Source organism: Ursus arctos, unplaced genomic scaffold, assembly GCF_023065955.2.
Source record: "Ursus arctos isolate Adak ecotype North America unplaced genomic scaffold, UrsArc2.0 scaffold_17, whole genome shotgun sequence".
NCBI lineage: Eukaryota > Metazoa > Chordata > Mammalia > Carnivora > Ursidae > Ursus > Ursus arctos.
Window position 1 is genome coordinate 30,254,407 of NW_026622841.1, and position 23,564 is coordinate 30,277,970.

At 38.4% G+C, this 23,564-nt stretch overlaps 1 pseudogene; it reads right to left on the reverse strand.

The window, feature by feature from the left end:
• Positions 1-8,179: 8,179 nt before the first annotated feature.
• LOC113253203 (cleavage and polyadenylation specificity factor subunit 5-like) lies at positions 8,180-8,864 on the reverse strand (annotated as a pseudogene).
• Between the last annotated feature and the right edge of the window lie 14,700 nt (positions 8,865-23,564).

Consider the following 23,564-nt stretch of genomic DNA (forward strand, 5'->3'; position numbering starts at 1 on the left):
TGTGAGGATGAAATGAGATTAGAGGTAGGAAGTCAGGAGGATGTAGACTGCTGATGAGAACAGTACTGGGACATGGATTACTTGGGCTAGGATCCTTGTTTTGCAGGGACTATGTAATATGGGCCAAATCATTTTGTCTGAATGGCTCTCAAATTTTTCGAAGCTTTTTCAGTGTGTCTTTGGAGCCAGAGATTAGCATAATTCTTAAGCAAAATCTCAACATATGAAACAGGCTTGGAGCTGGCCCACTTGAAGCACTGGTGGGAGGAGATATCTAGGCTTCTCCACGTCCCCATCTCCTTCTTCTATCTCTTCCCATGACAATGCCTGAAACATTTCTTCCATCCCCTGCTCTAGGAATTGGCTGCTACTGGCCTGTGCTGCCTTTCTGGACCTTTCCAGCAAGAATTGGGAAGTAATTCAAAACCTCTGGCTAAATCTTCTGAAACTTCAATGGAGTGGCCAAATTTCCTCTTTTTACTGATGATTGTAAAAACAAATGGAAAAAATAGATCCAGGTAAATGAATATCTGGATGACAGAGTTAAACACCTCTGATTGACTTAGTGCTGCTTCTCAGAGCATGGGATTTAAAAAGCGTCTCTAGATTCACAGACACAAGAACATTGTTATTGTCCAAAATGGTTATTTATTTGTAGTAGAAAGAGGAGTAAGAGTCAGTGTAAATATCATAGCCAAGGAATCACTTTGAATGTCAGCTGACCTAAGTGGCTATGTAAAATGACAAATCCCAATCTAAAATCAATAGTGCCATGTAAAAAATAAATGCAATTTTCAGCCTTTCATTTTCATAGTATGGTCTATCACATGTTGCCCTTCTATTATTTTACACTGATATGTGCATGCACATGCATGTGTTTGCATGCACACCACATGCATACACACATGTTGCTACAGCAAGCCCTTTAGCAGGATCAGAAGCCCCAGAGTTTCATGAAATTTGAATGAACCTGTCAGAAGTTCTCAATAACGTCATGCTACTTCAAAAGCATTTTTTTTGTGTCTGCTTTAGGTTCTACCTATGTCTTTATGGAGATTAGATAAACTTTCAAAGCTCTGAAGACGGAGAAGGAGAATTATATATTTGGAGCCATTACAAGAAAAATAAAGGACCCCTACTCTTAGCATCATATTAAGCAAATGTGTCTTAATCCTATGTCATGAATCCTGGTTGTACCATTCTTTTACTATTATTACTGGGTAAGGCCTCAGTTGTCCTCATCTATAAAATGGGGATCAACAATGCCTTGTGATGATCAAATGAGACAATATATAATAGGGTTTTTTAAAACTGAAGTGTAGTTGGCATACAATATTAGTTTTAGGTAGACAATACAGTGATTCAATGTTTATATACATTAGGAAGTGATCACGATGATAAATCTAGCTGCCAGGTGCTACCATACAAAGTTGTTACAATATTATTGACTATATTCCCCATGCTCTACATTGCATCCCTGTGTTTTTTTTTTTTTAATTTTATAACTGGAAGTTTGTTCCTTTTAATCCCTTTCCCCACTTTTACCCATTCCCTCATCCCCCACCCTTCTTGCAACCAGCATATTGTTTTCCGTTATCTAGGAGTCTATTTGTTTTGTTTGTTCATTTGTTTTGCTTTTCAGATTCTACATATAAATGAAATCACATGGTATTTGTCTTTTTCAGTTATGTTAGGTTTTGGAGAGTATAAAAATGCTAGTTAAATATGATCCTTAGGTTAAAAAATATAAAATATAATTGTTGTTATTACTTGGGTAATATTTTTTTTAAAATAAAGATATAAAGGGAGACTTGTTCCTCCTTCTGGTAATAACCCAAGCAGCATAAACTCATAACTAGTAATAAACGGAGTCATTGATTTTCAGCACATGGGGGATTTCATTTAAGATTAGAGTGTTTACCTGAAGTGGCTTGGAATGTAAGCATAATGTTCTATTGTTTGGTAGAGTTGTCTGGGACCTCTCTTGTTAATTCCTGGTTGGATCCAGGGGACTCTGAGTTAGGCAATTGGAATTATATTCCGCAGCGTTTGCCCTGTGATATCTGGTGGAAAGTCTTGGGCCTCTTTAGTTGTGAGCTCTCACAAGCCTCTTGGGTGATATAATAATAGAAACTTCTTAGTATCAGCTTCAAACAAAAGAAAGGCGTACATTTGGGGCTCTCAGTTCCAATCCTACCTTCAATATGCCCGCCTTCCTGATGTTCCTATTTCTCTTCACTGGTACGAAAGCAATCTGATAAGTTCATTTACTGTGCAGGGTTTGCAGCTAACTGTGAATCTAAAAGGAGGATACATGGGGCTGACAGGCCAAATCCACCCAAACCACATGGCTGAGAATAGGAGACACAGTGACAACTCAAAGGGAATTGGGGTGGTACTAGGAAGCAGAATGGCTGCTGGACAGTCTCATAAAACTGAACACTATCTCTGATTTGTTTGGTTATTAGAACTCCCAATTTTTTTTTTTCCCCTTCTGGTGCCATTGTGAGCTGGGTTTTCTGTCACTGCTCCTGAGAAGCAGCATTAATGTCAGAGCATTCCAGAGTCAGGAGACAGGGGATCTGGTTCTCACAGGTCACTGATGAGCCGAATGACATTGGGCAGTGTCATTTTACCTCTCTAGCTCTAGCTTTCCCTTTTTGTTAAATGAGGTTAGGAATAGAGGTGTTTCAAGGTGCCTTCCAGCTCTAAATACTGTAATTATTTTCTATCTTTTGAGTTGTGTAGATGGTGTGCAGCATAATTGTGATACGTAGGTTACTAACCAAAATAATGGGGAGAGGAAAAGTGCCACAATGGAAGTTGACCACTATGTGAGTGTCCTTCATCTGGTTTCTTTTCACCTCCAACATGGGAGGGAGAAGTGATATATTCTATGTGCTGCACAGATGAGTATCTAGTATCTGATTCTTGATCGTTTTAAGTGATGTTCAGATCAGGAGCACTAAGGGGAGCATAGGATATCACTGGGAGAGGAATGTTATTGCTCTGGGATCTATCTTCACTCTTTTAATTGCGTGAAATGTGAAAACAACTCCACTCTGGGAAATGTAAATTGAGGGAATTGACTACTTTCCTTCTTAAATGGTTTAGGTGGCAGCCTCAACCAGAGGATGGAAGGGTTGACCCCTGGGAGTCCTTTCTTAGCCTCTCCATTCTCCAAAATGCTGGCCCTGAAGGAAGAGTGTCACACATCCTCTCACATGTCCTGTCTCACACTGAGTAATGTTGCCCCTCTGCCCCCAGCGGAGTGTTTTAATGATAACAGCTGTCTTCAGGGACAGATTGTGACTTGTCTTTTCAAGGAAGATGAAATCTATTAAGACAGTGAGGACAGAAAGGAAAAGTGATGTCCCTGAGAGGAGAGCTCTAAAGGAGAGAACGGTTAGTTCCTCTCTTGCCCCCTCCCTCCATCTCTTTCTCTCTTTGTTAGAGTGTACCCTTCAACTGCTCTGTTTTGTGTCTGGGTTATTGTGGTTGTTGGTGTATAAAATTGCTGCTGGTGTGTATAATTTATAAGCTCTAAAAAATGATAAATAGTCTCAAGTAAGAAGAGTGATTTGTGTTAAAGTCCTCAGGGTACTTTTGTAAAGGAATTTAATTTCTTGGGGGAAATTGTCTATAACTTCGTGTGGAATGTTAGTTAACTGGTTCATAGCTGGGATTTATTTTCTGTCATCCTTTTTCTTTTTTTTCCTTCTCATTATTGGTTTGGATAGGTTTACCTGGGAAAATGAGATTATATAGCAAAGTCTTGATGAACTGGAAAGCTTAGGGAAATAGGCTAGTTCATTTATTTTCTTAGTTTTTTTTTTTTTTTTCAAACCTATTGTTAAGATTCTGAGATTCGGTGCTGTGGTCCAGTGCTTTTCAACCAGGGGCAATTTTGCCATCCAGAGGATATCTGGCACTATCTGGTGACATTTTTGGGTTTCACAACTAGGGGGTTAATAGTGGCATTTAGTACGTGGAGGCCATGGATGACGCTATACACCTCCGATTCACAGAACAGCCTCCCACTCCAGCCCCGACAAAGAATTATTAGGCCCACAATGCTAATAGTGTAAAGGTTGAGAAATTCTAATGTTGTCAGTAGGCTCTAGGGAACATAATTCAGTATTCTTTTTACCGAGGAATTTCTACAGAATCCCACTATTCCTTTTCTCAACTGGAATTCTCATCAGCAAGGATGGAATTAGGTGACAAGAAGATGCTGGATCTGGGCTAAATGTAATGAGTCCACAGTATATAGGGTCCAGGTGCTTTTTCTTTCTTTCTTTTGTTTAATTCTAATTTAATTTTATTTATTTTATTATTTTTCCCTTACCATGGGACTTGAACTCATGATCCTGACATCAAGACTTGAACTGAGATCAAGAGTAGGATGCTTAACTAACTGAGCCACCCAGGTGTGCCCCTCTTTTTCCTTTTTTAAAGACATATATGACCACATATAGTATACTATTATTGTTTTGCATTTCCTTAATATTTAAGTTCAATTGCTTGATTGCAATAAAAAAAATTATGGCTAATTGAAGTAACTAGTAAAATGGATTTCAGTTACTTATTACCATGAAAGACTTCTTGCAAATACTTCTCAACAAAGAATGGTCAAGCACTGAGACTTGTGGCCTCACCCTTGCACTGTATGTGTACAAATACAGTGATTCAGATCAAAGGTTGAGCAAGGGGTGTTTAGTAGTGGGGATAGGACCTCAGCTGGAAAAATCACAAGGCCAAATACCCTTTGTACTTTGCCCAGCATTAAGCCTGGTGGTTATTGTTGAGATAAAATGGACTGACTTAAAAAGCAATATGCACCATCTTCATATCAGTATTCAACTATGCAAATATGAATAGCCTTACTTAGGCTGGTATTCAAGATTCTCTACCATCTGATCTCCGTGTACTTCTTACTAACTTCCTACTTAAGTCTCCTGCTCTAGTCATATTTTTGTACCCAATGCCTCATAAACCCAACTTGTATTTCCATGGGTGGTCATATAGCCACACTGTTGCTTGTACCAATTCCTTCGCCTACTGGTCATTAACATTTCAGCTATCCTTCAAGTGTGAGATAAAATTCTATCTCCTTTGTGAACCACCCACCAGAAGTAGTATTCCCTCCTTCCTCCCCTCCTTCCTTCCATGACAAAATGATAACATTTATTAAGTGTTGGTGGTTGGTACAAGTTTTGCTTTGTTTTGCATTTTTCTGTACTGAAAAAAAAAGTGTACAGTGAGTTAGGGAACTCCCAGTTCCAAACTCACACTGACAAAACTTGTTGTCTAACCCAGAACAAGTCATTTAACCTCTATGACACTCAAGGTTTTTTTATTTATAAAATAGATAGAATAATATTTATTCTACTTCTCTTGCAAGGTAGTTTTGGATCAAATGAGATAAAGAACACAAAAGCCCTTTGAAAAATATAAAGAAGTACATGAATGTAAGACATATTATTGTCATCAATATACAAAACCACAAAGAATCCCACAAAGTGCTAATGCTGTATATATTCTGCAAAGCACTTAGCTGTAGTCTGCACTTAATAAATGAGAGCTCATACAAGTGAATTGTTCCACAGTTAAGACAGACTGGCAGGAATAGCAGTTAGAGACGGGAGGCTGGTTAAGAGGTTACTACCTGTATTGATAGAGAAGCTATTAAAAGCAGAATATGATTTTTAACATTTCCAGGACCATGATAGAAATGAATAAAATTTTGTGTGCTTTATCATTTGTGACCCAGAAAAGAGAACCCTGAAGGCATGAAAAGTCTTAAAATAAATTATTTGTGCGCAAAAGGAGGCAACATATTTCACTGAATTGACAATTTCAGTTTCTCCATTAAGGGTACAAATAGGAGATGAGGTCACTTACGCAAAATGCTCCCTGATTTGTTATAGCCTTTTCTCACTAGAAATTAATAAGCCTGAATTCATTTTTGTGGCTCACAACTGGCTCAGTGTCTACACTTTCCTTCTTGATTGGTGGAGGAAGGTAGAATTTACCTGGATGGGTCTGGGAGTGTGGTCTGGGAAGTGGCCAGAGCTGTCCTTTAGTTGCTCATCATGGAACCAGGTAACACTTTCAGAGCCAGTGGAAGCTCCAGGGTGGCAGGTACAGTGATAGGAGTGGGGGAAACATGAATAGGTGACGGCTCATGACTAGTGGGTGGTAGTGAGCTACCTAGAGTTCTGGCAATTTAACTAGGAGACATTCCCTGAGGCAAAGTAGGTAGTATTTTTATAAATCGCCTGTATCTCACCCTTTCCCAATGATTGGGAAAGAGCTCTTAAGGATTTCTAGTTGTAAGGACACTGAATGAACAATAGATTAATCTATTGCCTTAGAACCAAATGTTGTTATATTTTGGCTCAGTAAGTATAGTATGAAAGAGATAGGATAGTGAGTGAAGAGTTTAGACCCTAAGCTAGACTGCTTGTGTTCAATTCCTTTCTCTGCCATGGATTAACTAGTTGATGTGACCTTGAACAAGTTATTCGGCCTCTCTAGGCCTCAGTTTTCTCAGCTGTAAAACAGAAATAACAATTCTGGGGTGCCTGGGTGGATCAGTCAGTTAGGCATCTGAATCTTGGTTTCAGCTCAGGTCATGATCTTGGGGTCCTGGGATGAAGCCCCTCGTGGGGCTCCCTGCTCAGTGGGGAGTATAATTCTCCCTCTCCCTCTGCCCCTTCCCCTGCTTACATGCATGCCCACTCTCTCTCTCTTCTTTCTCTAAAATCAATCAATCTTTAAAAAAAGAAATAATAATTCCTACTTCACAGGATAGTTGTAAAGACTAAAGGAGATAATAAATGCAGTCACTGCATGTTGCACGATGCATGGCAAAAAGAGAGTCCTCAGGAATTGTTAACCATTATATTGTATGGTTAATAGATTATAATAATAGAATAACAGAAGCAGGCAAAGTATCTTCTTGTATTTCCTGCCCCACCAGCTATGTCTAGCTGTTTAAAGAAATGCTTAGAATTGAAGCATTGTAAGGGTTTCTTTTCTAGTTTTATTGAGCTAAAACTGACATATAACACTGTGTAAGTTCAAGGTGTACAATGTAATGATTTGATAATGTATGTACTGTGAAATGTTTACCAAAATAAGGTTAGTTAACATACCCTTTATCTTGCATAATTACCATTTTGTTGTTACAGTGAGAACATTAAAACTCTACTCTCATAGCAACTTTCAAGTATACAATGTAGTATTTTTAACTATAGTCACCATGCTGTAAGGGATCTTGAGAAATAGTGCCTTGCTACTCAAAGTACGCTCCACAGACTAGTAGCATTTGAACCTCCCAGGAGCTCATTGGAAATGCAGAATTTTGCCGTCACCAGCCAGACCTACTGAAATCAGAACCTGCATTTTAACAAGGGCCCTGGTGATTCTTGTCTTCACTGAAGCTTGTAAAGTACCACCCTAGAGCAATGACACACATGGGGCTTTTTGGAAGAAAGAGAGACAGAGAGAGAGGGGAAGAGAGGAAGGGAGGGAGGGAGGGAGGGAGGGAGGGAGGGAGAAAGGATGAGAAAGGAAGAGGAAGGAAGGAAGGAAGGAAGGAAGGAAGGAAGGAAGGAAGGAAAGGAAGGAAGGAAGGAAAGGAAAGCAAAGCAAGGGGGAAAGGGAAAAGGAAAAGGAAAGAAAAGAAAAGGAAAGGAAAGAGAAGTCACATGCTGATGAGCACTTTGAGACTGCTGATTCGTCCTAATACATTGGAACAAAACACCAGAGTAAAAGGCTAGGATAAGGATGAGATGTAAACAAGCACAGTCATGACTGCAGTGTAGTTATGGTAAGATTTGGTTAAGGTTGATATGATACACTGAGACCTAAAGAGGATATGGCTTGCTAGGAAATTTGTTTTTGAAGTCCACTTTCTTTAATATATTAAAAAATGTATATGTAGAACAAAAAGTACATTAAATATTTTCATATTTGGTTACACCACTATCTAGTTTTTTTTACATTAACTTTACTATTCAAACAATGGACAGTAGCTGACATTTTAGGGATTGGGAAAAAGATAAAACAAAAAAAAAATAACCCTAAACATTTCTTCTACCATATTTATTCCACACTGTGTATAGCTGTGCTCATAGAGACAGCTTCTTTTATTTCTCTACTGCTCCGGAATTCAGTTGTATATAAAATTGAACCTGCCCAAAAGCCTAGGGAGACTAGAAATGATGGGTCCTTACCCTGGGGCATCATCACATAATTCAAACAATGGTGCAGCTACCAGCTTATGATTTTTAGGGTCTGCAAACAAGGCTTCTTCTTGAAGTTGAACCAAAAACAACTTATGTTCCTTAGGTTGTGTAACATGTGCAGAAATGCATGGATATTGACGAGGTTCAAAATTTGATCTCTGCCAGTTACCAGTGCAATCAACAATGACGTTGACAGCTCCGTATCCCTGTCGTTTAGTCCTTCAACTTCTCCTGAGTTAAGTTCACCACTTAACTTGGTAACTTGAAGTTGTTCCCAGCTGTAGCAGTATGCATGGGCCAGCCAGTACTCATGCACAATCAGAACCCCTTCTATGACCCTCCTCTTTCCAATTTTATCAAAGTCCTCACTCATGCAATGAAATCTAGCTGCTACAGAGCTGTCCTTATTGAGGGACTTTTTATACCAGAAGTATAATTAGTAAGAGGATACAGATTGATGGTGCACTCCAGGGTGAGGGTCTTGGTCAGCTGGATATACTTGTTGCCAAACTGGTTGACACCCCCACCTCCTCTGCCCCTTCCTCTCTGCTTGGGGCCAGACAGTCTGCAATTGCGTAGCACCATGAACATGCTGGTAATTTCAGGCATTGGTGGTGAGCTGAAAGGGGGAGGCGCAGAAATTTTCCTTGTGCTGGCAGAGGTATTCTGTGTTCTGCTCAGCAGTAGCCACCACCATTAATATGAGAGCATCAGTAACGTTTGATAATCATAGATGCTCATCAAATATTTATTGATTTATTGATGGACCTTTGCCTGACCCAGTAACCAAGGTCAGAATATTGAATTAAATAGCTACTAAGTTGGCAAGAGCAATATATTTTTTCTGCTAATCTGAACTATTTTTTTTTTCTGATAATCCTTCCTTTTTTTTCAGATAAACAGTGAAATCTCCATACAGTGGTATATGCTGTTTACTCCCTCTGGCACTTAATGACATTTGTTTGTATTTAAAAAAATATATATTTTATGTGATTGTGTATATCTTGTGTCTCCAGGTGGATGGCAAACTCTTAGAAGATGGGCAAGTTATATTTTTGGTAGTTCCTCTAACATCTAGCATAATATTATAAATATATATTAAGTTAAAATATGTAGAACTGAATATACATCTAAATTAAAATAATTTTACGTTGGAGTGGCTTATGATAGGAATTCCTCTTGATAGGAATAAGGATTTCAGTTTATTGAATACTTACTGTGTGTTAGGTATTTTTTTTTTTTAAGGATTTTATTTTTATTTATTCGACAGAGATAGAGACAGCCAGCCAGATAGGGAACACAAGCAGGGGGAGTGGGAGAGGAAGAAGCAGGCTCCCAGCGGAGGAGCCTGATGCGGGGTTCCATCCCAGAACGCCAGGATCATGCCCTGAGCCAAAGGCAGATGCTTAATGATTGAGCCATCCAGGTGGCCCTGTGTGTTAGGTATTCTGCTAAGTGCTTTACTTCTAAGGTCTTATAATTCTCTTAATGACATTATGAAATAGCTGTCTTCCTCCCTTACTTTACAGAGTGGAGCTCAGAAGAGTCAAGTGACTTTCTCAGGGTCACATTGTTAGGCATGCCAGAAGTGAGATTCAAAGACATCAGACAAGTATACTATTCCTCTTCTCACATAAGAAGCAGGTGGGATTCTAAGTTCACATTCTCTATTTCCTACGTGGGGAATTCATAGGAAAGACACCACCAGCGTTAGACCCTAGCTGAAGAGATCAAAGAAAACTAGAACTCTCCTGGAAGATCCTTTGAAGAAATTTTATTTTCCTCAGTTTTTTAAATTTGGGTTACATATAACCAGTCCTCATGGGCTTTGGGTGTCTTTACAAAACCTTTGAAGCCAAGACACAGCTCCCAAATGACATTGCATGAACGTTATAACAAAGCGGCTGTATTTCACATTAGCTAGTGAGATCAGGTTGAGGCTCATGCTTTGAACTCTACTTTTTCTAAAATCCTTTCCTGACTCTCTGCCTGCTGTGATCTCTTACTTTCTCTCTCGCATGTTTTGGTATTTATTACATATTTGACATAGACATACACTAGACTTGTATGGCTAGTTACATGGAAAACCGAGATGTCAGCTTTGGTCTCCTTTCTTCTTAAATCTAGGTTGGCCTTTATTCCTGTTCCATGCCCTGCATAAAATACATTGCCCTCCACCAAGATTTTCAGGAGTTCAGGGGCAGGTTATGTTATCGAGGTCAGGTCTAGCTCTAGCTTCTTGCCTTCTCTGAATTCCAGATTTTCCATCTTCGTGTTTTCTCCCTGTTTATTTTCACTGTGGCCTCTATCCAAGCATGGATCTTAGTCCATTTTTCTCATTTCCACAAAAGTATGTTTTGTTTGTTTCTCTGTCTTTTGCATTTTGCAGACTTCACTGAAACTTTAGGAAGAAGAAGGGAGTCTATATCCTAGCAAAACAAAATCTTAGAATCAAATATTAGGCTATTTCTCACCAAAAGTCCTTCTCACACTTCTCTAAGTTGCTGGGCCATTCTCTCTCTTCTTCCTTCTTTCTTCTCTCTACCCCTATTCCAACAAAATCTGGTATTTCCCCCCTATTTTCTTATGAAAAAAAAAATCAGTTCTTGTCTGTCCATTCCAAATTCAGGTCTTGGCCCTTCTTTGCAAAGCCAAATGCTCTCTATAGAGCTTCTTAATTGTATCAGATTCTTTTGGAGAAAACAGGGACTTCAATTTTCAGTTCTTTATTTTTTTTTAGTTACTTATTAATACAAATACAAATTTTCACACCCTATTTACAGGCAAATTTCCTTAAGGACAGAATTGCTTCTTTGCTACTCCTAGAGAAAATTTAGAAGTTAGTTTGTTCATACTTGTTTGGCTGAATAGATAGACAAGAAAGAGAAATAGGGATAGACGTGAAGTGGGGAAGGAAACAGAGAAACAAGATGGTCTCATCCCTTCACCTGTTATTTGGCCGAGCCTGAAGGCCCTATCCAATAGTGTCCTTCATGTTTGGGTGAGGGTTGACAGACAGTAGCTTAATTTCTTTTCTGCTCAAAGTGCTTCTTGCTGTCTACCTCTATTGTTGGATTCCTATCTTTTCATGTTAGTTTCTGTCATCTTTCCTGCTAAATGCTTTCCCCTTAAGATACGAATTACTCTTCTATGGGAAAGTGGAAATCTGAAGAACCAGAGTGGGAGGCCAGAGAGTAATCTGAATCAAAGTGGACCAGAAGTTAAGTTTTGAAGTCAGGGTATGTAGCTGAGAATTTCAAAATGAGATAAACAAGGAAATACAAATGGATAATCTCGGTGGAAGGGAGAGGTAGACATTACAGGCTCCAAGCAATTTTTAGAACAACTATTGTTTTTCATAGGTTTGTTTCGCTTTGTTTTTGGTTATGAGCAGGACAAAAGGTATGTATGTTCTAGCTGAAAGGGTACAGGGTAGGAGAGATATTGGTCACCCTTCCTTTTGAAGAACATAGACAAAAAAATGTTTATTAAGAGCAAACTATATTCTAGGAGTTATGTGAGATTTTTGCTCTTTTTAACTTTTTAACACAAAAAAATTGTGCATACTTATTTAAAAAGTTTAAACAGACCATGCAGATTATACATGCACGGATGTGTGCACACACACATGCACAACAGAAATATGAAGTATATGTGCTGCCAAAGTGAGCACAACAGAAATATGAAGTAAAAAGTTCTTCATCTAAGTGTCCTTCTATCTCTATCAGTTTCCCCTATGTAGAGCCTCCACTGTGAACAACAATGCCACTATTGCTAAGACTCAGAATATTCCATTTGCTTGATGCTAAAAGGGGCACATTTTTCTTTTCTGATCACTAGAGGGTACTTGTCTTTTGTTCTTTCATGAAATAATCTTCTCAAAGTTTCTTTTACTCGTGACCTGTGTTTTCAGCCAACAAATGTACTCAGATTCACATTTCTGGGCAGTCCTCAATATATGAAAAGTATGCATGGTCTTCTGTGCTATTTTGTTTGTTGTGACATTGCAGGTTCTATATGGGTGGGACCAAGCTATTTCATGCTGTACTGTTCACAAACTGAAATACTGGGGTCATGGAAGTTGTTTCATAGGTCAGCCAAGCCACAGCATATAAGCACTACTCTACTGATGCCTTATTATGAGCTACTGACATAGAATAAAAGAAGTGATTCTTTTAATGAAGATGAAATGCATGGTTCACTGAAGGAAGCAGAAATATCACTTGTTACTTTCAAAATTGGACCATGTGGTTGAACATTTGTGTTGCTTTATTTGCTGCTTATCAAAAGATTTAGGCAGGTCTTACAAAGTCCTTACTGAATTTGGGAGGGTAACCATAGAAAAAGAAAGTTAAAACAAACAAACAAACAAACAAACAAAAAACAAAGTAAAAATTAAGAGACAAATTTATATCTAGAAGTCCTTGTGATTTCAAGAATGGTCAAGCAGGTAACATAGTTGGTGGGGGAACCAAGTAAATCTGGACTCAGAAACAAGGAAGCACTGATTGCGCAGAACCCCAAGCCATAAAGCTGTTATTCAATCTCTATAATTTTCATGTATTACTCCCTGCTTTCCTCCGAGTGGTTTGTTAATGCCTAACTGGGAAGCTTTGGATTTCAGTATTTCTTGTATGCAATCAAGAAACTATGGATAAAATAATTGCACTTTACCCCCATCCTTTCTAGAGGCAAAAGAAATGGGCTTGTATCATATGAGTGAATTAGGTTTACTAGGTGCTAAGCTTCTTGAGATAAGGACTTGGGATTTATTTATTCATTTTTTCAAAATTCCCCTCACACTTAGCACAGTGATGGGCACCAGATAGACAATAACATGTATTTTGTGTTTGTTTTCATTTGTCGTTGTTAAACATAAAAAGGACTGACTGACCATTTGATTAACATGGATTGAGAGCTACTGAAAAGTAGGCAGACTCACATTAATCGGAGACTGTTTAGGTGGGTGCTATGTGAAGTCTGTAGATAGAGCCAAATGACCATTCAAACTCTTGTCTATTCTAGAGTCTACCAGTCAATCTAAATATTATGATAAACTGTGTAAGAGGAGGAAACAATCATAAAATGACCCTTTTCCAATTGCTTCAGAGACGAGCAAATTAACACTTTGTCACAGACCCATTTATTTTAATTGTTCTCTCCTAGGTAATATCAAAAAGTCAACATGGGTAGAGGAAACAGAAAAAAAAACCAAAACAATTTGTTCCTCATTAAATGTTAGGAAAGTCCAAGATAAACCTATTTAAAATTGATCTGATAAGCCCTGAGAACCGTGATGCACTGATGTGTTTTTCTCGGCTAATGGTCTTCAGCTAATATTTATCCATTGCTTTGAGTAACCATTAATCTCTTGTGTTGAGAAACTCCACAAATGCAATTTCTAGAGCATTTAACCTTTCCACGTTTGCTGTCTCTTGAGTTTGGGTGACTCGGTTGTGGTGTATACTCAATTTCATTTAGTTTTCTTGGGTCCCAACTGCCAAGATAATAGCACCAACTCCATTTAAAATTAGTCTTTCTTCTTCCACAACACAGCGATATGTTCCTGAGGTGTAATGAAGTTAAATTCATTTTGCCTTCCCATACTTACATTCTTATCCATTACTACCCTCTCTTCCCTGCAATGCATTCCCTGCTATTTTTCTCCTCTGTAATTTGACATCAGGAATGGCCACACAGGAAACAGCTGAGCGGTGTAAATGCCTTTCTAATGATCTCAAAGCTTCACCACAAGCTTAATAATATTAATGTCCTCGGTTCAATCTTTAGTTTTATTTTTTAATTTTTTATTTTTTTAGTTTGTTGCTGTTGAAAAATTCCCATAAGCTTACATATGCAGCCAACTTAAGTTCACTTTTTAACCTAAGGATGTCAGTTTTACCCTTTCCCTCCTCCCTCTCCTCTTTCCTCTCTCCAGTTACTAGTCTGGGCCTGACAAGTAAAGCTCTTGAAAAAAATGGCCACAGTTCTGAACAAAGCCTGTTGTTGCAGGTAATTGTTGAAATATCAAGGGTATTGCGTCCTCCATTACTTAAGCTCTCATTTGTGGTTTTCATGGTTTTGAGGAATGTTTATGGCTGACAGTCCTTTCTTTACAGCTCTATCCTTCAAGCTCCGGCTGATACTGCTGAGAATGACCGCTTGAGTGACTGATAAAATGTCAAGATGCCATTATTTCCAAGACAGTGTTTGGGAGCAATAAGATCTGTTTCAATTTATCTCATCCACCTGAATTTAAGTCTTCAGGTTTAACTTCGTTGGCTGCTACAACCAAACTGTCTCCGGGTTTTTGAGAGAACAGCCATCATGGAATGCAGAGAGGGCTATAATGATGGTCACGCCATGACATTTGTGTTTATTTCACTGTGCACATTGGTGCAATATTTTGGACTTAATTAATACTCTCCAGGAACCTCAGTTTATGGATGGCAATAACCATATTTTAGATCATGTGAAATACTGCAACAAAAATTCAATTCATAAGGCAGATGGCAAAGCCTAGTTTGAAGAACAACAAAACAGGAAGATTTACAGTGAGTTTCAGAACTCTTCAACTGGAATCCAGCCGCTGCCAAAGCTCTGTTATTTCACTGGAGGGTAACAATCTGTGAGGGTCATTCGTGTCCTCATAAAAACTGAGATTAAAAAGTAGTCAAATGAAATGAATAAATAGTTGAAGCTTTTTCTGTGCAATAGAAGTGGAGTTGTTTAAAAAGCAAGGTTTCCAAATGTTTAAAAAAATCATTCTCTAGTCATTTGTTTTCAACCTGGAATTTACTAAAGTAATATTTTTTAATGGAATGAGCGGGATCTTGTTACATTCTCAAGTATGCAGCATACAAGAAAACATTTCGTAAGCAGGCATCTCTTCTTTCGGTCTCTCTCTTTCAGAGCTAAGAACTCAATATGGAAACAGTTATGATGAGAAGAAAGGCTAATGAACAGAATGTCTATAACCCCACTGCCTAGTTGCCTTGGTGTTTCTGATTTTGGCACTGCCACAAGCACCATAAAAAATAAAGTATGGTTCATATAGGTTTTAATCAGATGAAGCACAAAGTTCATAAATAGTTTAGATGCCTTTTAAGTTTTCTGAGACTAGCCAGGGAAGGCTACTGAGCAGGAGATTTGACCACCCACAGACTCAGCAAGCACCTTGTCTTTGCCTAATGGCTAAGAACATGGTACAGTAAAATAAATTTTTAAAAAATTATTATAGTAAGTGAAAGCCAGCAACAGAGCTGTTATTCACATTAATATTTTTTCTATTCTAAAAATCACAATTCTGTTTAGTTATTAGAAAATTTAGTGGATGGGGAGGGAAAGTGGAATAGAGCAATGATTTAAATTTCTATTTTCCAGGGCCAGAGATTTTGGAAGGATCTGAAAAGTACAGACATTAAGTAGTTATACATAAGACAGCTAGAAGATTTTTAGGCAACCACCATTTCCATCTCATCAACTCTATTGTGGACCATCCTACTTCTAACCACTGCCCCTCACCAATTGGCCAAGACAAGACAAGTACCTTATGAAGAGTCAAACATTCAGATGTTATTCCTATGAATCTGCTGTTTGAGTGTGTGTATACTAGACCAGAGCTCCCCCTTGATGTGTACCTTGGCAACACTGAATTACTGTGAACACCAAGATACTGATCCCATAGCCTTCTTGGGGGCCAAGCAGGCCTGAGGTGCCCCCATATGGGTGCCTTTAGCTATGATCGGCCTTTACAGATAATCCCATTGTCTCATAAATATGTGTTCACTTTCTATGTTGTCATCACATATACACAGTTACGAAGTGCTGCTCTAGACCTCAGTTTCCTATGAAATGAAGGGGATTGGACAAATTGATTCCCATGGTCCATTCCATCCCTGTAATTCTGTGAGCATATATCAGCCTGCAGTTAAAATACCCAGAGCTCCCTGTTCCTTTAACCATAGTTCCCTCAGCCACAGAGGTTCATAAAAATTGAATTAAAAAACATAGAAAAATGTAGTAGAGTATATTTCATATACTAGAAATCTACTACCTGATTTTTATTAGACTCTGTACACAAGAGGCAATCTTTGTTTTTGTGGTGGCAAAGGAGCCCAAGGAACTATAATGTGATCTATTATTTAAAAATACTGTTATATTAAAAGACCTGTGACATATCTCTGTGATCCATCTAGTCCTCTGTCTCTTCTATCTGATTTGTTGTTTTTGGCCATCCCCAGTGGTTAGCTAGATGAGCTCCCAAATTCTATGCAGAGAAGGACCTGGAAGGAAAAAAAAAAAAAAGTATTTGCCCATTTCATTCATCACTGTGCGTGAGTGTGTGAGGAAAAAGAGGAAGACAATGGAACTGGCTGACTCCTACATGGTCAATAGCAGTCTCTTTCCAAGAAATCAAATTTAATTATTTGTTGAAATGATGCAAAAATTTTCTTCTAGATTCAGGGCAGTGGAGAAAATCTTTTTTGTCTTTATTTTACTTTTAGTTGCATTTCAGAATTCCATGTCAGGTTTGCAATCATCTTCTGACATCTGCAAGATCCTGCCTATTCCTTGGAGAGACATCGTTCTTTATAGATCTCATAGACAAAGACGAAGTAAAATGGTATCATTTTCACTCTACAGAACTTCACTTTAGCACACAATTACTTCTGAAGCCTTCCTTGACTGATTAGAATAAAGTTGGTAATTCATTCCTTAATATATAGCTCTAGCATTTTTCAATTATTCTGTGTTCCTCAGTATATCTTTCTAAAGTAAATGACATAATACTTCTGAAAAGGCTTTGCAAACCATATGACACATTACAGACATGACTTTATTATTATCATTAATTAGAATATAAATACAATAAAATACTATATTAACTTGTTCAATATTTTTTCCTCATTTTGCCATCATGCTTATTTCCTTTACATGTTATTTTGTAATTATTTTTTTAAACTTTTTCTTTTTTAAAGATTTTATTTGAGAGAGAAAGAGCGCGTGGATGCACTTGCCTGCACAGAAGCAGAGGGAGGGGCAGAGGGACAAGCAGACTCCCTGCTGAGCACAGAGACTGCCTGCCTGGGGCTTGATCCCAGGACCCTGAGATTATGACCTGAGCGGAAATCAAGAGTTGAGTTGGCTGTTTAACCAGAGCCACCAGGAGCCCCATTGTTTTTTAATTATTTCATGTGTCTTTGTTTATAAATATAGTAAAGGCAAGGGCAAGCTCAAGACTCTTATAAACAACCTGGTCAAGTATTTCTGACAGAGTTCTCATTGTATGCACAAGAGAAGGAAGCGTGTTCACTGCCCTTCGAACCCACAATGATATATTTAATTGAGAAAACAAGATCAACATATATGAAACCATCTTAGAAAAACATGAGAAATAATTGATAAAATTCTAAAGTACACTGAACATTTGGTATCATGGAAACTTAAGAAGACATGATGACTTATGGATAGCTGTGAACTTGGGGGATGGATTGGGGAGACCTTGGAAGTTGGTGCTTAGCTAGTCTTCAGCAGAGGAATAGGATACATATTTACAGATGCAGGAAGCCTGCATGAGGAAATACTTTTCTTAAAAATACCATGACACACTGTTGCTACCCAAATGTCCACTCTTTACATAAGAACCATGTCTTCCCAAATTGCTACACATTTATAAATTTTTTCAAAAGAATATTAATAACAGTAGTAGAGTATACATGAATATACGACTGCCACCAGAATGCGAATTAAGCATCAGTTAAAGTCAACAAATACTTTCAAGCACATATATAAGGGTCAGAACTACATGTTATGGAAATATAAAGTTATAAATATAACAACAGAGTACTTGATCACTTTATTAAAGAACTAATAATCTAGGAGGTTGGAAATATTATTTTAATAAAACAGAGAAAGTGAGGAATCAGTTAACCTGAATTTTATCTCAAAATTTCCCGATTTGTTGTTAGAACAGGGGGAAAAGCTCTTACCTTTCTGAGGTTTTAGTTTTCCCTCTGACAAGAGCAGGAGTTGGGTTAGATTAATTTTCCTTCCCATCATCACAGCCACTGCTCTTGGGCAGTTTCTTGTCATCTCTGGGATGGACTATTACCACGATTGCCTAATTGAACTCCCTGTTCTCCAGGCTTGCTCTCTTATTCTTGACATTCCGTGTATATGCCATGAAAATAAATTATAGCTCTAATATGACCATGGCATTCTCCTGACCACTCTTAAGGCTCTCTTTAGGGTCTCTGTGGGGTAAAATTGCAGTACTTTAGCATGGCACAGGAGGCTCCCTATAATCTAAGCCCTTCTTCAGTCTTCCAGTCCTCTGAAATTTCTGGTTTACATCTGGGTAATACTGAAATACCTATAGTTTCCCAGAAGTGCCATTTTGCCTTTCACTTCTGGGAAATTTGTGCATGTGATCCCTTTTACAGGGAACATCCTTCCTTTCCTCTCCATGGGGCTCACTTATTTCCTAACTCCTTCCCTTCCTGCCTTCCCTTCTCAGTGTTTCCATGAAGCTCCACAATCACTGAGCCTCATCTTGTCTGTATCTGTCACCCACCTTCAGTCAGTAATTTTTTTCAGGTTGAGCACTGCATTGTATTCACTTTTTCTTGGTACATAGGAAGCACTCAATAAATATTTTGGAATGAATGAATCCATGAATGAAGAATGTGTACTCTACATGCTATGGTAGTGGAAACTCACAGAATACAGATATGGAAAATTATTATGAGACTAGAATGAAGAGAGTGGTTAGTGTTGGCTAGAGGGATTGAGTCAGTTAACTTCTGATGAATGACTGAGATTTTAAAAGGCAAAAATAGGGAGGAATAGAATTCTAAGCAGTTGAAACAGAAATGAGAGCAAGCATATTTAGGGAATTTGACTTATTCTGAATCATCCCCAAACTCAGTGGTTTAAAAAATAATTTGTTTTCTATCATGGTTCTGTGGGTTAACCAGACTCTCTTCACTGGGGTATCTAAGGCAGTTGTCTTTAGAGAATAAGCTGGGGCCAGACCATCTGAAGGCTCAACTGAGCTGGAGGTTCAAACAGGTGGCACTTCACTCACATGTCTGGAGCCTCAATACCTTTCAAGTGCTTATCTATCAGAGTAGCATAGACTTCTTACACGGGCTGCAAAAGGCAAGACTTGGAAGATGCCAGTCCAGTTAAGGATTATGCCAGAAGAGGTCACAACATCACTTTACCTTATTTGATCAGTCCAAATTGCCACAGGGTCTATCCAGATTCAAGGGGGTGGAGGGGCAAGATCACACCGCAGAAGAATACATGAGATAGAAGAGATTGCTGCAGCCCTCTTGGAAAATACACTTTACCAGAGGCCTTTTTTCTGAGAATAGTAAGGGGTGTGCATAGGTCAGAGAAAGGGGAATATGGGCTCTTACACAGAAAGGAAAGTTAGCCTGAGCCCAGTGAACTTTGCATGCATAATCTCATTAAAGTTTTAATAAAAGCTGTGCCATTCTGTTAGTAGGCAGTTCATGGGGTTTTTCATTCTGATGCAGTAGTTGCTCTCTTTCAACCCTCTTGAAACTTTTTGTTTTAATATGGGTTTGTTCTACACTGACCTATTTTGCTGAAATTGTGTACCTTATGATAGGATATCAAGATGTCTCTTTATTTTTTATTTTTAACACAGTCATTCATCTTGAGACAAAATGGAAGCTGAGCAAACTTATCAAATAGGAATATCTTCTGTATATTTGATAGATTTCAGTGAAATTTAGTACACATGTAGGGGTTGTAGAAATAACAGATTGCATTGGGGGATGTCTACGGTTCACTGAACTGCTAGGGTAGCCGTCTCTGAATACCTTCCAAAAAAATTGCTTGCCATAATTGATGCCCTGGGAGAAGCTAATGTATTGGCAGAGGGAATAGAAATTTAAGAAAACTATGTAGTGATTTGGTCGATGACATAGGCAGACTATATAAATTTAGACACAACTGCCATTTTAGTGAAAACAGGGTTTTTGTTTTTGTTTTTGTTTTCCCCTGCCAAAGTTTCTAAATAATTATATCTCTACTTCAGAGTCCTTAGATAGGTACAGCTTCTGGGTCCAAGAAATCTTAGGAAGATTTTCAAAAACCCAGAGCACTGTAAGTAACAGCCCATCTGTCCCTTAATTTTAGAGCATATTTTTAAAAAAAGAAACATCTCTTTCATTTTTATGCCCACCTCTAAACTGTAATGCCAATGATTCAGCAGCCTACCCTGGTAGATGATAAACAAATGTTACCTGCTAATTTCCTGTTCTATTGCTTACAAGAAATGGTAGTATCACAGAAAATGCTATCCCTATGTTGAACTTCAGTGCTGTGTCAATGAGCACACTGAGAGACTTTCTAGGAAACAGTCCTATGAAAATCATTAATGCTTTCATAAAGTGAATTTTTTAAAAGATATTCACTGCATGAGAGTATTTTTCTGCGAGGACTCTGCTCTTAGAAGAATAAATTTCTCCTGTGTACCTGGCTTGGGTTTTATCTTCTAAACATTAAGTGACGTGACTGCTAGCTCCCCTTTTTTATTGCAGTTCTCTTGGAAGCTTGGAGTAAAATTTGTGTTCCATTTCCAGTAAGTGCACTATATCATACATGTATACTTTTGAATTCTACTTTGAATCCTTCTAGGGACAACCAGGTACAAAACAAATAATCAATCACCTGGTGAATTTATCTCAAGTTGATTGATCCAGGATGCATTTGCCATGGCAGTTGTTTAACCCTACACGTGGACGTCAACCTCACAGAGTTCTCGGAAGTTAGGAAGTTGCAATCCCCTTCTTTGATTCATGCAAGTTCATTCATCTTTCAAGTGAAGCAAAATAGAAATGTTTGGTTAGCTTTCACCCTAAATAATGTGTGGTGATGGTGATGGTTTAGGAAACAGCCAATTGTTTGAAAAGTTGTGTGGGAATGTAATTAGAGTTTCTGGGTTCTCCACATGAGAATTTTACTTCCAAATTGACTTCGGTTGGTAAATATTACAGAAAGCTGAATTCTAGCAGGGGCTCTGAATTACTTTTCTGTTCACTGACAGAATGTCTACACTAACCCCACATTTTTTATGGTTTGTCTCACATATCTCCCCTGCTGAGGCTGTCAGGGAAATCTGTGAGATGTGAGACCAAGAATGGTGTCCTCTGCTAAATATGTGCCAAAGGAAGGGGGGAGTTTTGATGGCACATATATTTAATTTTTGTTCCATTGACTGATGTAAGTGAGGAAAAAGTTTAAAGAGAACAGACCTTCTGAATAAAATACCCAAACTTGGATACCAAAACATAGTACTCATTCCAGAGTGTTCATGTCTTTATCTGTAAAATGTATCAAGTATTCCCGTTGTTTAACCTATGGTTTTATGCACATTGTAAAAACAACAAATAACAATTTATGATGGAAATAAAGCACGTTTGTGGTTCACTACCACCCAAACAGCAATGACACTGACTCTCAATCTCTTTGACTTTGGATTTGGAACACAGTGACAAATGCTACCCAGCTGTCTGTCAGAAATAAATTTCTGGATTAAATCAACAGGGCTTCAACTCAATCTGGATAAAATTGTGGCAATGTTGACAGCATAAGGCCATGACTCTGAGGAACTCATCTGAAATGCATCCTTAGCAGAGACTCATGCAGTAACATCTCAGAGAACCAAGAAAATGCAAGTGAGTCTGGGTTAGTTTTCTGGATAAGCAAGTGAATATACCCCCCTCTCCACCTTAAACCTGTGTTCCATAATAGGGAACATGGACTGTTTCTCTGTGGAAATCCCTTGTGAGACATGAGTAGAACCTTGAATCAATTAATTACTCAATGACTAAGCTGTAAGTACCTAACAGGACATAATAGATATCTCAGTGGCAGATACAAACATGCCTAAGACACCATTCTTCCCTTTAACCTGCCTACTTGGGAAGATGAGCTATGGGCATAAGACAGAAGCAAATTAAAATAGTATTGAGAGGAAGTCTCATGGAAGTTTAAAAACATGAGGAAAAACCTGGTAAGGCAATTTGAGCTATGCCTCACAGAAGAGAAAGTGGATTTTTCTACACCCCTGCCATCTCGCCCTTGGTTCACTGATGCTGAGGGATTACTTACCTCTGAACTTCTTGTTAAATAAACACTAAATAGTACCCTTAAAATCTGAAGCACTTTTAGTTGGGTATTCTGTTATTTGCAGATGAAAGTGTCCTGCCTTGAAAACCAGCTATTCTAGATTTAATCTCATGAGAGTTCTGATGTATTCTGGCTTGTATAGAATCATCTAAAACATTCCCTTGGGATGTTGCCATTTTTCAAATACTTTGTTCTTTGACCCAGTTAGAGCATTTATTTACTAATTCATAAAATACACTTTTACTAAATTATCTTCTGTGAGATAGGCCCCATGCTGGGCACTGGCAATTTAAAGATTAATGAGATGTCCTTCCCTTCACAGAGCTCACAAGCTACTGGGTGGGGGGTGGGGTGAGAGGAGACAAGAAAAAAATCATTTTAATGAATCGTGCTAAGTTCTGATATAAATATAAGGTGTTCTGAGGAATGAAAGAGAAAGAAGTGGAATGGAAGGGAAATAGTGGGAATGGCTTCCCAAGGGAACGGTTCTCCAGGGTGTCTTAGGAAGTCTTTTTAATGATAGGAATTGTAGACACCATGGCAGGATGAAGCCATGTTTTGACAGCATCTTTTTCTCTGTTCTACAAGTAATTCTTTGTGCAGGGCATATGGAAACATTTCCCTTCAACTCTTGAGATGAGGAGAGCCCTGAATACAAAGTTATGAGCTACAAGGATTTGGTCCCATCTCTGCCATTCACGTACTCTGTAATGGTGGTGGTTACTTCTGTTCTTAGGCTCTTCTTTCCTCAATTCTAAAGGGAAGACCATTAAGCCAGCACTCGGGTTCAGGTGTGAGGCTGGCCTGAAGAAAAAGAGGGGATGCCAAAAAGGGTGTTCCTAGTGACAGAAAGAGGTTCAACTGGGTGTGAGTATGAGCAGGAAAATTGCAAGAAGAAGAAATAAGCCAACTAAAATAATAATAGAAAAGGCCACCAGAGTTTGCCACATGCCAGGTATTTACCTAAACTCTTTACTTACATTAACAAATTTTGTCTTCACAATAATCTTTTGTGGGAGATGCTATTCATATCTCAGATGGGAAGCTGAGACCCAGGGATATTAAATATTTTACCCCAAGTCACACAGTAAGTATTGTAACCTAACCATATAGGCTGCATTGTAACCTAAGTATTTGTGA